Here is a 9,028-nt window from a genome sequence, read left to right on the forward strand (position 1 = left end):
CAAGTGGATAAATAGGTACCGCTCCGGCGGGAAGATAAACGGCGTTTCCATGCGCTGCTCTGGTTCGCCAGAAGCGCCTTAGTCATGCTGGCCACATGACCCGGAAGCTGCACGCCGGCTCCCTCGGCCAATAAAGCGAGATGAGCGCCGCAACCCCAGAGTCGGTCACGACTGGACCCAATGGTCAGGGGTCCCTTTACTTTACTTTAATGTGTGTTAGAGTTTTGTTTTCAATAAAGTGGTTTGGTCACCAGTGCTATTTTTCTAGAAAAAGAGGTGCCAGAACTCACCATCAACTTCTACCTTTTTCTCTTATAATGGCAATGGCACCCACCTGTGAGGTGCCAGAACTGGCTGAAAAAAAGCCCTGTTGTTCACCATCCTTTGTAGTGTTAACCACGTGGTGAATTGGTTGCATGCTTCATCTCTGTGGGAAACACCTCATTACAATACTTCTAACCACCTGGAAACAATGGCACCTGCCTCCTTAGGCACATGAACTGTATCTGTGTTAAATCTCTCACCCTGAGCTGTAGAATAACCAGATGGGGAAAACAAGGGTGTTACAGATATTGAGACAGTTTCAATCTAGTATCAGTGGGTACTGGAGACAACTCCTTTGAACTCATCTACACGGGGGAGTTTTGATAACACAGGTTTTGGCGTGATGTTTATCTTGCCCGCCCCGCCACAAACAAGTTAGGATAATTAAAATTAAGTTAGCACCATTTCGGCGATTATGTTCTAGGTTGTACACTAGGGATGCATTCACGTGCGCTGCTCTGGTTCGCCAGAAGCGGCTTAGTCATGCTGGCCACATGACCCGGAAGATGTACACTGGCTCCCTCGGCCAATAAAGCGAGATGAGCGCCGCAACCCCAGAGTCGGTCACGACTGGACCTAATGGTCAGGGGTCCCTTTACCTTTACCTTTATGCTGCTCTTCATCCGAGAATCACAGGGTGGTTTACAATATAAAAACACAAAAACACATAACATAGTAACAAACAAAAACAATTGTTGTTGTTGTTTAGTTGTTTAGTCGTGTCCGACTCTTCCTGACCCCATGGACCAGAGCACGCCAGGCACTCCTGTCTTCCACTGCCTCCCACAGTTTGGTCAAACTCATGCTGGTAGCTTCAAGAACACCGTCCAGCCATCTCGTCCTCTGTCGTCCCCTTCTCCTTGTGCCCTCCATCTTTCCCAACATCAGGGTCTTTTCCAGGGAGTCTTCTCTTGGCCAAAGTATTGGAGTCTCAGCTTCAGGATCTGTCCTTCCAGTGAGCACTCAGGGCTGATTTCCTTCAGAATGGATAGGTTTGATCTTCTTGCAGTCCATGGGACTCACAAGAGTCTCCTCCAGCACCATAATTCAAAAGCATAAATTCTTTGGAGATCTTTATGGTCCAGCTCTCACTTCCATACATCACTACTGGGAAAACCATAGCTTTAACTATACGGACCTTTGTTGGCAAGGTGATGTCTCTGCTTTTTAAGAGGCTATCTAGGTTTGTCCTTGCTTTTCTCCCAAGAAGCAGGCGTCTTTTAATTTTGTGACTGCTGTCACCATCTGCAGTGATCATGGAGCCCAAGAAAGTAAAATCTCTCACTGCCTCCATTTCTTGCCCTTCTATTTGCCAGGAGGTGATGGGACCAGTGGCCATGATCTTCGTTTTTTTGATGTTGAGCTTCAGACCATATTTTGCGCTCTCCTCTTTCACCCTCATTAAAAGGTTCTTTAATTCCTCCTCACTTTCTGCCATCAAGGTTGTGTCATCTGCATATCTGAGGTAACAAAAACAATATCCTTCTCCAATTTAAAAGCTCATAGATTGTTTAATCAGCCAAAGGCCTGGTTATAGAGGAACATTTTCACCTGGTGCCTAAAGCTATGTAATGAAGGTGCCAGGTGAATCTCCTTGCGGAGAGCATTCCACAAGCAGGGAGCCCAACAGGAAAGGCGTGTTGTCTTGGGACCTTTCGTGCAGCCGGCACTTGAAGAAGAGCTTTGGGTGATGATGGCAGATTCCAGGTCAGTTCCTATGGGGAGAGGCAGTCCTTGAGGCATTGCAGCCCTGAGCCATTTAAGGCTTTATTTAAGGAACACGGGTGTCGCTGTGGTCTAAACCACTGAGCCTCTTGGGCTTGCTGATCAGAAAGTCGGCGGTTCGAATCCCCACAATGGGGTGAGCTCCCGTTGCTCTGTCCCAGCTCCTGCCAACCTAGCAGTTCAAAAGTGCAAGTAGATAAATAGGTACCACTGCAGTGGGAAGGTAAACGGCATTTCCGTGTGCTCTGGCTCCCATCAAGAAGCAGTTTAGTCCTGCTGGCCACACGATACGGAAAGCTGTCTGTGGACAAACACCGACTCCCTCGGCCTGAAAGCGAGATGAGCACCACAACCCCATAGTCGCCTTTGACTGGACTTAACCGTCCAGGGATCCTTTACCTTTTACCTAGGTCAAAACCAGTACTTTGAATTGGGCCTGGAAGCGAATTGGCAGCTGGTGTTGTTGGGCCGGGGTCAGTGCTATGCGCTCAAACTGTCTTGCAGTGGTGAGTTCAGCTGATTTTCTGAACTATCTTCAGAGTCCGCCGCACGTACAGTGGTACCTCAGGTTACATACGCTTCAGGTTACATACGCTTCAGGTTACAGACTCCGCTAACCCAGAAATAGTGCTTCAGGTTTAGAACTTTGCTTCAGGATGAGAGCAGAAATCGTGCTCCGGCGGCACGGCAGCAGCAGAAGGCCCCATTAGCTAAAGTGGTGCTTCAGGTTAAGAACAGTTTCAGGTTAAGTACGGGCCTCCGGAATGAATTAAGTACTTAACCTGGGGTGCCACTGTATAACGTGTTACAGTAATCTAACATACAGGTTACCAGAGCATAGAAATCAGAAGTTGGGCTATCCCTAGCCAGAATGGGGCATAGCTAGGCCACCAGCCGAAGCTGATAGTAGGCACTCTGTGCCACCAAGGCCACCTGAGCCTTGAGCGACAGCAAAGGATTCAGATGTACCCCCAAGCTGCATACTCACTCCTTCAGAGGGAAGATAACCCCATCAACAGCAGGCAATCTCCTACCCATCCGGTCTCGTGTACCACCCACTAAAAGTCCCTCAGTCTTATCTGGATTGAATTTCAGTTTGTTGGCTGTCATCCAGTCCGTTACGAAGGCAAGACACTGGTCCAGCACTTCCACTGCCACACCTGCAGATGTAAAGGAGAAGCCGAGCTATGTGTCATTGCTGACAACGTATTCCAAACTCCAGATAATAATAATTTATTATTTGTACCCTGCCCATCTGGCTGGGTTTCCCCAACCTCTCTGGGCGGCTTCCAACAAAGATTAAAAATACATTAAAATGTCACTTCAGATGTCTTCTAAATGATCCCACCCAGCAGTTTCATGTAGATGTTAAACAGCATGGGGGGTAAGATCGAACCCTGAGATATGCCAAACACCATGAGCTTATCTACATTCAGTCTTGGAGCTTTATTTTATTAAAATGATTTCTGTCCTGCCTTTCTACCTGAAATGCAATCAAGGCGACTTACAATAAAACCACAACTAGAGATCAGAAATGCAATCTCATAAATACAAAACAACTATACAGTGGTACCTCTAATTACGAAGTTAATTCATTCCGGAGGTCCGTTCTTAACCTGAAACTGTTCTTAACTAGAGGCGTGCTTTCGCTAATGGGGCCTCTTGCTGCCGCTGCGCCGCTGGCACACGATTTCCGTTCTCACCCTGGGGCAAAGTTCTCAACTCGAGGTAACTCTTCCAGGTTGGTAGAGTTTGTAACCTGAAGCGTTTGTAATCTGAGGCATTTGTAACTCGAGGAACCACTTTAAAAGACTAGAAAGCAGCCATTAAAGAGGTGAAATTAAGAAAACACTCAAATAGAACTGCCTTCACTGCCGTGATATGAGGCAAGATATGAGGGCCCCCACAGCCAACTGGGGTGGGGCCTCAGGTTCAAAGGCTCAAGGTGTGTCAATTTTAGACAATTGTTAATTATTAGGGTTTTTTAAGCATTTGGTAAGTTTAACCATTTACCGTATTTTTTGCTCTATAAGACTCACTTTTTCCCTCCTAAAAAGTAAGGGGAAATGTGTGTGCGTCTTATGGAGCGAATGCAGACTGTGCAGCTATCACAGAAGCCAGAACAGCAAGAAGGATTGCTGCTTTCACTGCGCAGCGCTCCCTCTTGCTGTTCTGGCTTCTGAGATTCAGAATATTTTTTTCCTCGTTTTCCTCCTCCAAAAACTAGTTGTGTCTTGTGGTCTGGTGCGTCTTATAGAGCGAAAAATACGGTATTTTGGACCCCTGTATCCCCCCCAGAAAAAAGGCACTGAGTAGGACATTCCCATTTTCATCTGAAAAATGTAGGAAGGTATGGATATTTTTCTTTTGCTGTTGCTTTAGCAGCAGCAGGGCTAGTAAGACCCTCCACCCTAATTCCCTAGGAAGGGAAGAGGTTGAGACCCTCGCTGGGCAGTAGCAAGGCAGTAGCAAGGTTGGGTGCAAGGCTATCACCCCTATTTTTGCCTCCTCCCCAGGTACAGCCTTGGTGCAGTGAACAGGCTAGAAAACTGCTGTTTGCTGCAAAATTGCGCAGGCGGCTTGCAGATGTGACGAAACTGATCCATGTGCACAAAGTTTCACTCCATGACTGGCCTGTCTTGGGCTGGGATTGCCAAAGAGAGCTTTTGGGAGATGGAATAAACCAGCAGAACAGGGAACAAACGCAGCAGGGTGTGATCTTGAGGGTTAGATTGTTTCTCAGAACTATCTTGAGCAATTGGGGGGGGGGGGAGGAAGGGAGAATACTTTGAAATACATAGAAAATACTTTGATGAAGTTTAATTTTTCTCACCCTCTCCCTAATGTCACGGGTGTAACAAAGGATTGTCCAGGGTTGGGAGGGGACAGAAGTAGAAGGAGTAGTTGAGAGTGATTTAAGCAGAGATTAAGGACTGGGCGTGAGGCATAAGAGAGAGATGATAGGAGATGTGAGTGGATGTTTTCTGAGAATGGAAGCGATTGCTTTTCAGAACGCAATCCCGAGTGGGAGAAAAAATGCCTGGGGCAGGAAAGGAGGAATCCTCTCACCCACAAGTCACATTGGATGCAAAAATTATTATTATTATTTTAAAAATTACTTTTTTATTCAAAATTAAAACAAAACATGTTATCTAGAAACATATTGTCAGGGAACTGCCATCGGAAGGAAGGGAGGTGAAAGGGCTCACACAGGTTGGGAGAGACTCAGCAGCTGAAGAGGGAACCAGTAGGGGGAGAGGAGCTGAGCTGAGGGAAAGTGAGCTGGAGGGATGGCTCAGAGACACTTCCAGCGAAAACAGTGGGGAGGTTTCAGGACCTCCTGTAGGGACACCCACTCCTCGCCGGAAACTGTCACGCAGAGAGTCCAGAAGACGTGTTTCCGTTAAGGAGCTTTTATGTTGGAAGCGATTCCGAAAGCAACCACTGTCGGAATCTGCCAGCGACTGACGGAGCCATGTTTAAGGGGCTCCGTTACAGACAGAGGTTTGCAAACTTGACCAAACTCTGAGGGACTTGGATTTTACACACAAGCAGCTCATCGTCCCATCACACATATCATCCTTATTTTCCCCCTTTTTTCCTCCCTTCCCCCACAGAACCCACCCACCCCATCCCCCAACTTCCCTCAGTTCCAGTCTTTGATTTCTCTAAAAATACTGTTTTCTGCATGTTACACAGTTGTATAGATCCTCAAACTATTTAGCTGATTATTATCAATAAAAAGTTTGTGAATGTTTATTCAAAACCAGCCAAGGAGTCCACTTCGCTTTGTTGCGTCTTCAAATACTTTGTAAAGGGTTCCCATTCATCTTTAAAGTCACAGTTATCCTTGTCCCGTAGCTTGTATGTCAGTTTTGCCAGTTCTGCATAGTCCATCAATTTTTCTTGCCATAATTCTTTAGCTGGGTTTCTTCAGTCTTCCATCCTTGTGCTACTAAAACTCTCGCGGCCGTTGTCGCATACATGAAGATGTTTTTCAGCTTTTTTGGCAGATCTTTCCCTACAATTCCTAATAAAAATGCTTCAGGTTTTTTAACAAATGTTAAATGGAACATTTTCTTCAATTTGTTATATATCATTTCCCAAATTTTTTTAATTACCTTACAATCCCACCACGTTGGCTGCAAATATTAGACCCTATACCCAGGGCGATTTTTGTAGAAAAAGAGGTGCCAAAACTCACCATAAACACCTCTCTTGTTCTCTTAAAATGGCAATGGCTCCCACCTGAAAGATGCCGGAACTGAGTTCTGGGGAGTTCCGGCTGAAAAAAAAGCCCTGCCTACGTCCTTTTTATAAACATATAAATAGAGAAGAAGAGGAACCATCCCCCCCCACATCTTGATAATATTCAGATATCTTTCAGTATCAAAATTCAAATGAAATTTTGAGGATGGCTTTTTGTGGCAAATTCTTTTTTTGATCTTCAGCAGCAGCTCTAGGATTAAGATATGGTGGAAGTGATGGGATTTTATTTATTTATTGAATTTATATCTCACCCTTTCTCCTGAAGGTGCCCACCATGAAGGCAAAACTGGATGTGTAAGGTCTTAAATTTTCTAAATGTGAGTTTTAAATCTTCTAGTACTGTGGGCCACTCATCTGGTTTGCTTGCTCTTTGCATGTCACCATGTTTGCTTCATGTGATGCTGTCTGTGTTATCAAAGGAGCAACTCCCAACTTAATATAAAGAGCGATCTCTGCTGCAGGTACCCAACTGTGTCCACAACTCCATACTTCTGTTAGAAGCTGATGAATGCCCAATTTCAACTAAAGTGTGGTGGGCTGCCCTAAAACATTGGCTCAGGATTTCAGTGTTTGATCTAGGGAAGGGTTTGTACCAACACCTGACCAATGAGGAATTTGTCAGCAAATGGCAGAAAACCATGGCTAAAAAAAGCCACCTCTATTGGTCTGTCACCCCCCCCCCAACTGTATTACTTGGGTTATGAAGGCGCCCAAAAGATGTTAAAGCAAAGATTATGGGATAATGCACACAGTGACTTGCGATCTCAGTCACACACATTCTGTAGTCTGCTGGCAGTAGGAGTACAATATGGGTATGTCTTTAAGTTAACATCTTACATTAAAAACCTGACAGTACCAAACTATCGAAGGCTTTTCACCAAAGCCAGACTAAACGTCTTTCCTTCTGCAGTGTTGGATGGCAGGTTGAGAGGAGTTCCCTACCAGGACAGACTTTGCTCGTGTGCTCAAGACATCGATTCCATAAAACATATTTTGTTGCACTGTGCAAAATATGAGCAAGCCGGGGCTGAACTGATACTACCCTTGCTGGTACCTTTCCTGGGAAAATCAGAGGCTCACTATGTCAGGTTCCTATTGGAAGACCGGGCATATGTTAGAACATTAGCAGTGGCAAAGTTTTTATCGGTGGTTGCAAGAACCAATGATCCCTATATTCTGAACAAAACGCTTGTTTAACCTGGAGGTAGGCTGTATGAATTGTGTATTGCTTTGTAACAATTTGTTGGGTCTCTGGACCGTAATAAAGATTGTTGTTGTTAACATAAAGAGAGATCTTTATCAAGATTGTTTCACACAGAGCAGTTTTAAGACCCTTCCTTCCTTCCTTCCTTCCTTCCTTCCTTCCTTCCTTCCTTCCTTCCTTCCTTCTGTGTCCACCTCCTCCTGTATATCTGTTCAAACTCCTCACCTTGCTATAGCTAGTTTTACTTTTATTAAGTCACTTGATTACAGTAATATGTTTAAAACCGACAGATTCTGAAGTGTAACAGATTCAGCATGAGTATTACACTACATATTTCTTTCACAAATATCTCAGAGCTGAATACAGCACCAGCCATCAATCCAGGAACAAATGCACTGGAATAGAAGAAATGCAACAAGATAGGAACAACAACATTGGAAAGACAACATTTAAGAAAAAGAGTGAACATGAAAAGGGCTCCCCTCTAGCTCCCCAAAGCATGTGTACAGTTGAGTCTAACTATACAGCTCTACATCAGTTTTCTAGAAACTTAACAAAAACACTGGCCAATGCAGTCTTTGGATATTTAGACAAAGGGGAGAAAGTCAGTTTCCAGGATGAAGTCAGTCACTTTTGTTGTCACCAGATTCTTTCCCCCCTTCTTTGTTCTTCCATACTTCTTCAATATGCTTGTCTTTCTCTCTCAAGCGCTCCAGTTTAGCAGCCATTTGTGCTTCTCTTTGATAGCTTCCATTTTGTGGGTCAACTTTTCCTCGGCCATTTTGCTGAAGTTGTTATTTTCTTCAACCGCCTTCTGCAGCACCTCTTTCTCATGCTCTCGTTTTTCAGCTAGCTGCTTCAACAATTCAGCTTCATGGGACTTGCGCCTTTATTCTGCTGCTTCTAGCTTCCTTTGAATTTCTTCCAGCGAGAGATCTTTTTTCTTTGGAAGAGAGAGGGGAAACTCTGGAACAGCTTCTTTTGAAGGAGGGCCAAGTATCAATTCAAATGCCTGTCCAGAAGCACGTTTTTCTAGTTCTTTCACCTGAATGTCAGAAGAAGCCATGGCTAAAGTAGATTCCAAAAGAATTTGCTGCAGGAACTCCAATAGGTGATGTGATGGCCTGGGATTCCGATTCTGAGAGTGAACCGGAGGAATCCCAGCCGGCACAGGAGTCCCCGCCTCCAGGGCCGGCTGAACTGGGGCAAGGCCTAGATTCTGAGGAGCCTGCACCTGTGCCAGATCCTCAGGAGCAGGCACCAGGTGAAACCATTCTGGCCCCAGAGGTGCTTGAGGACTCAGTGTCTACAGGTGAGCCTTCCCCGGGGCCCAGTAACCCTTCGGCCTCTCCTGAACTGCAGAGGCTTAGGGCAGAGAGGCGAAGGGAACTGGTTTCTCCCAGGAGGAGTGCTCGCCTTAAGGCCAGGAGAGGTGGGGCTCCTGGGGGCCGGGACCGCCCCTGGCCTTAGAGAAGATAAAGGGCAGTCAGCCCGGTCCCAGGTTGC

The 9,028-nt window shown here is 45.6% G+C and overlaps 1 pseudogene across 1 annotated transcript; it reads right to left on the reverse strand.

Annotated features, from left to right (window-relative positions):
- Positions 1–7,772: 7,772 nt before the first annotated feature.
- LOC308484719 (stathmin pseudogene) lies at positions 7,773–8,631 on the reverse strand (annotated as a pseudogene). Its single transcript has one exon. The product of its transcript is annotated as a stathmin pseudogene (transcript).
- Between the last annotated feature and the right edge of the window lie 397 nt (positions 8,632–9,028).

Source organism: Podarcis pityusensis (genome assembly GCF_964106645.2).
Source record: "Podarcis pityusensis genome assembly, chromosome: 9".
Classification (NCBI taxonomy): Eukaryota; Metazoa; Chordata; class Lepidosauria; order Squamata; family Lacertidae; genus Podarcis; species Podarcis pityusensis.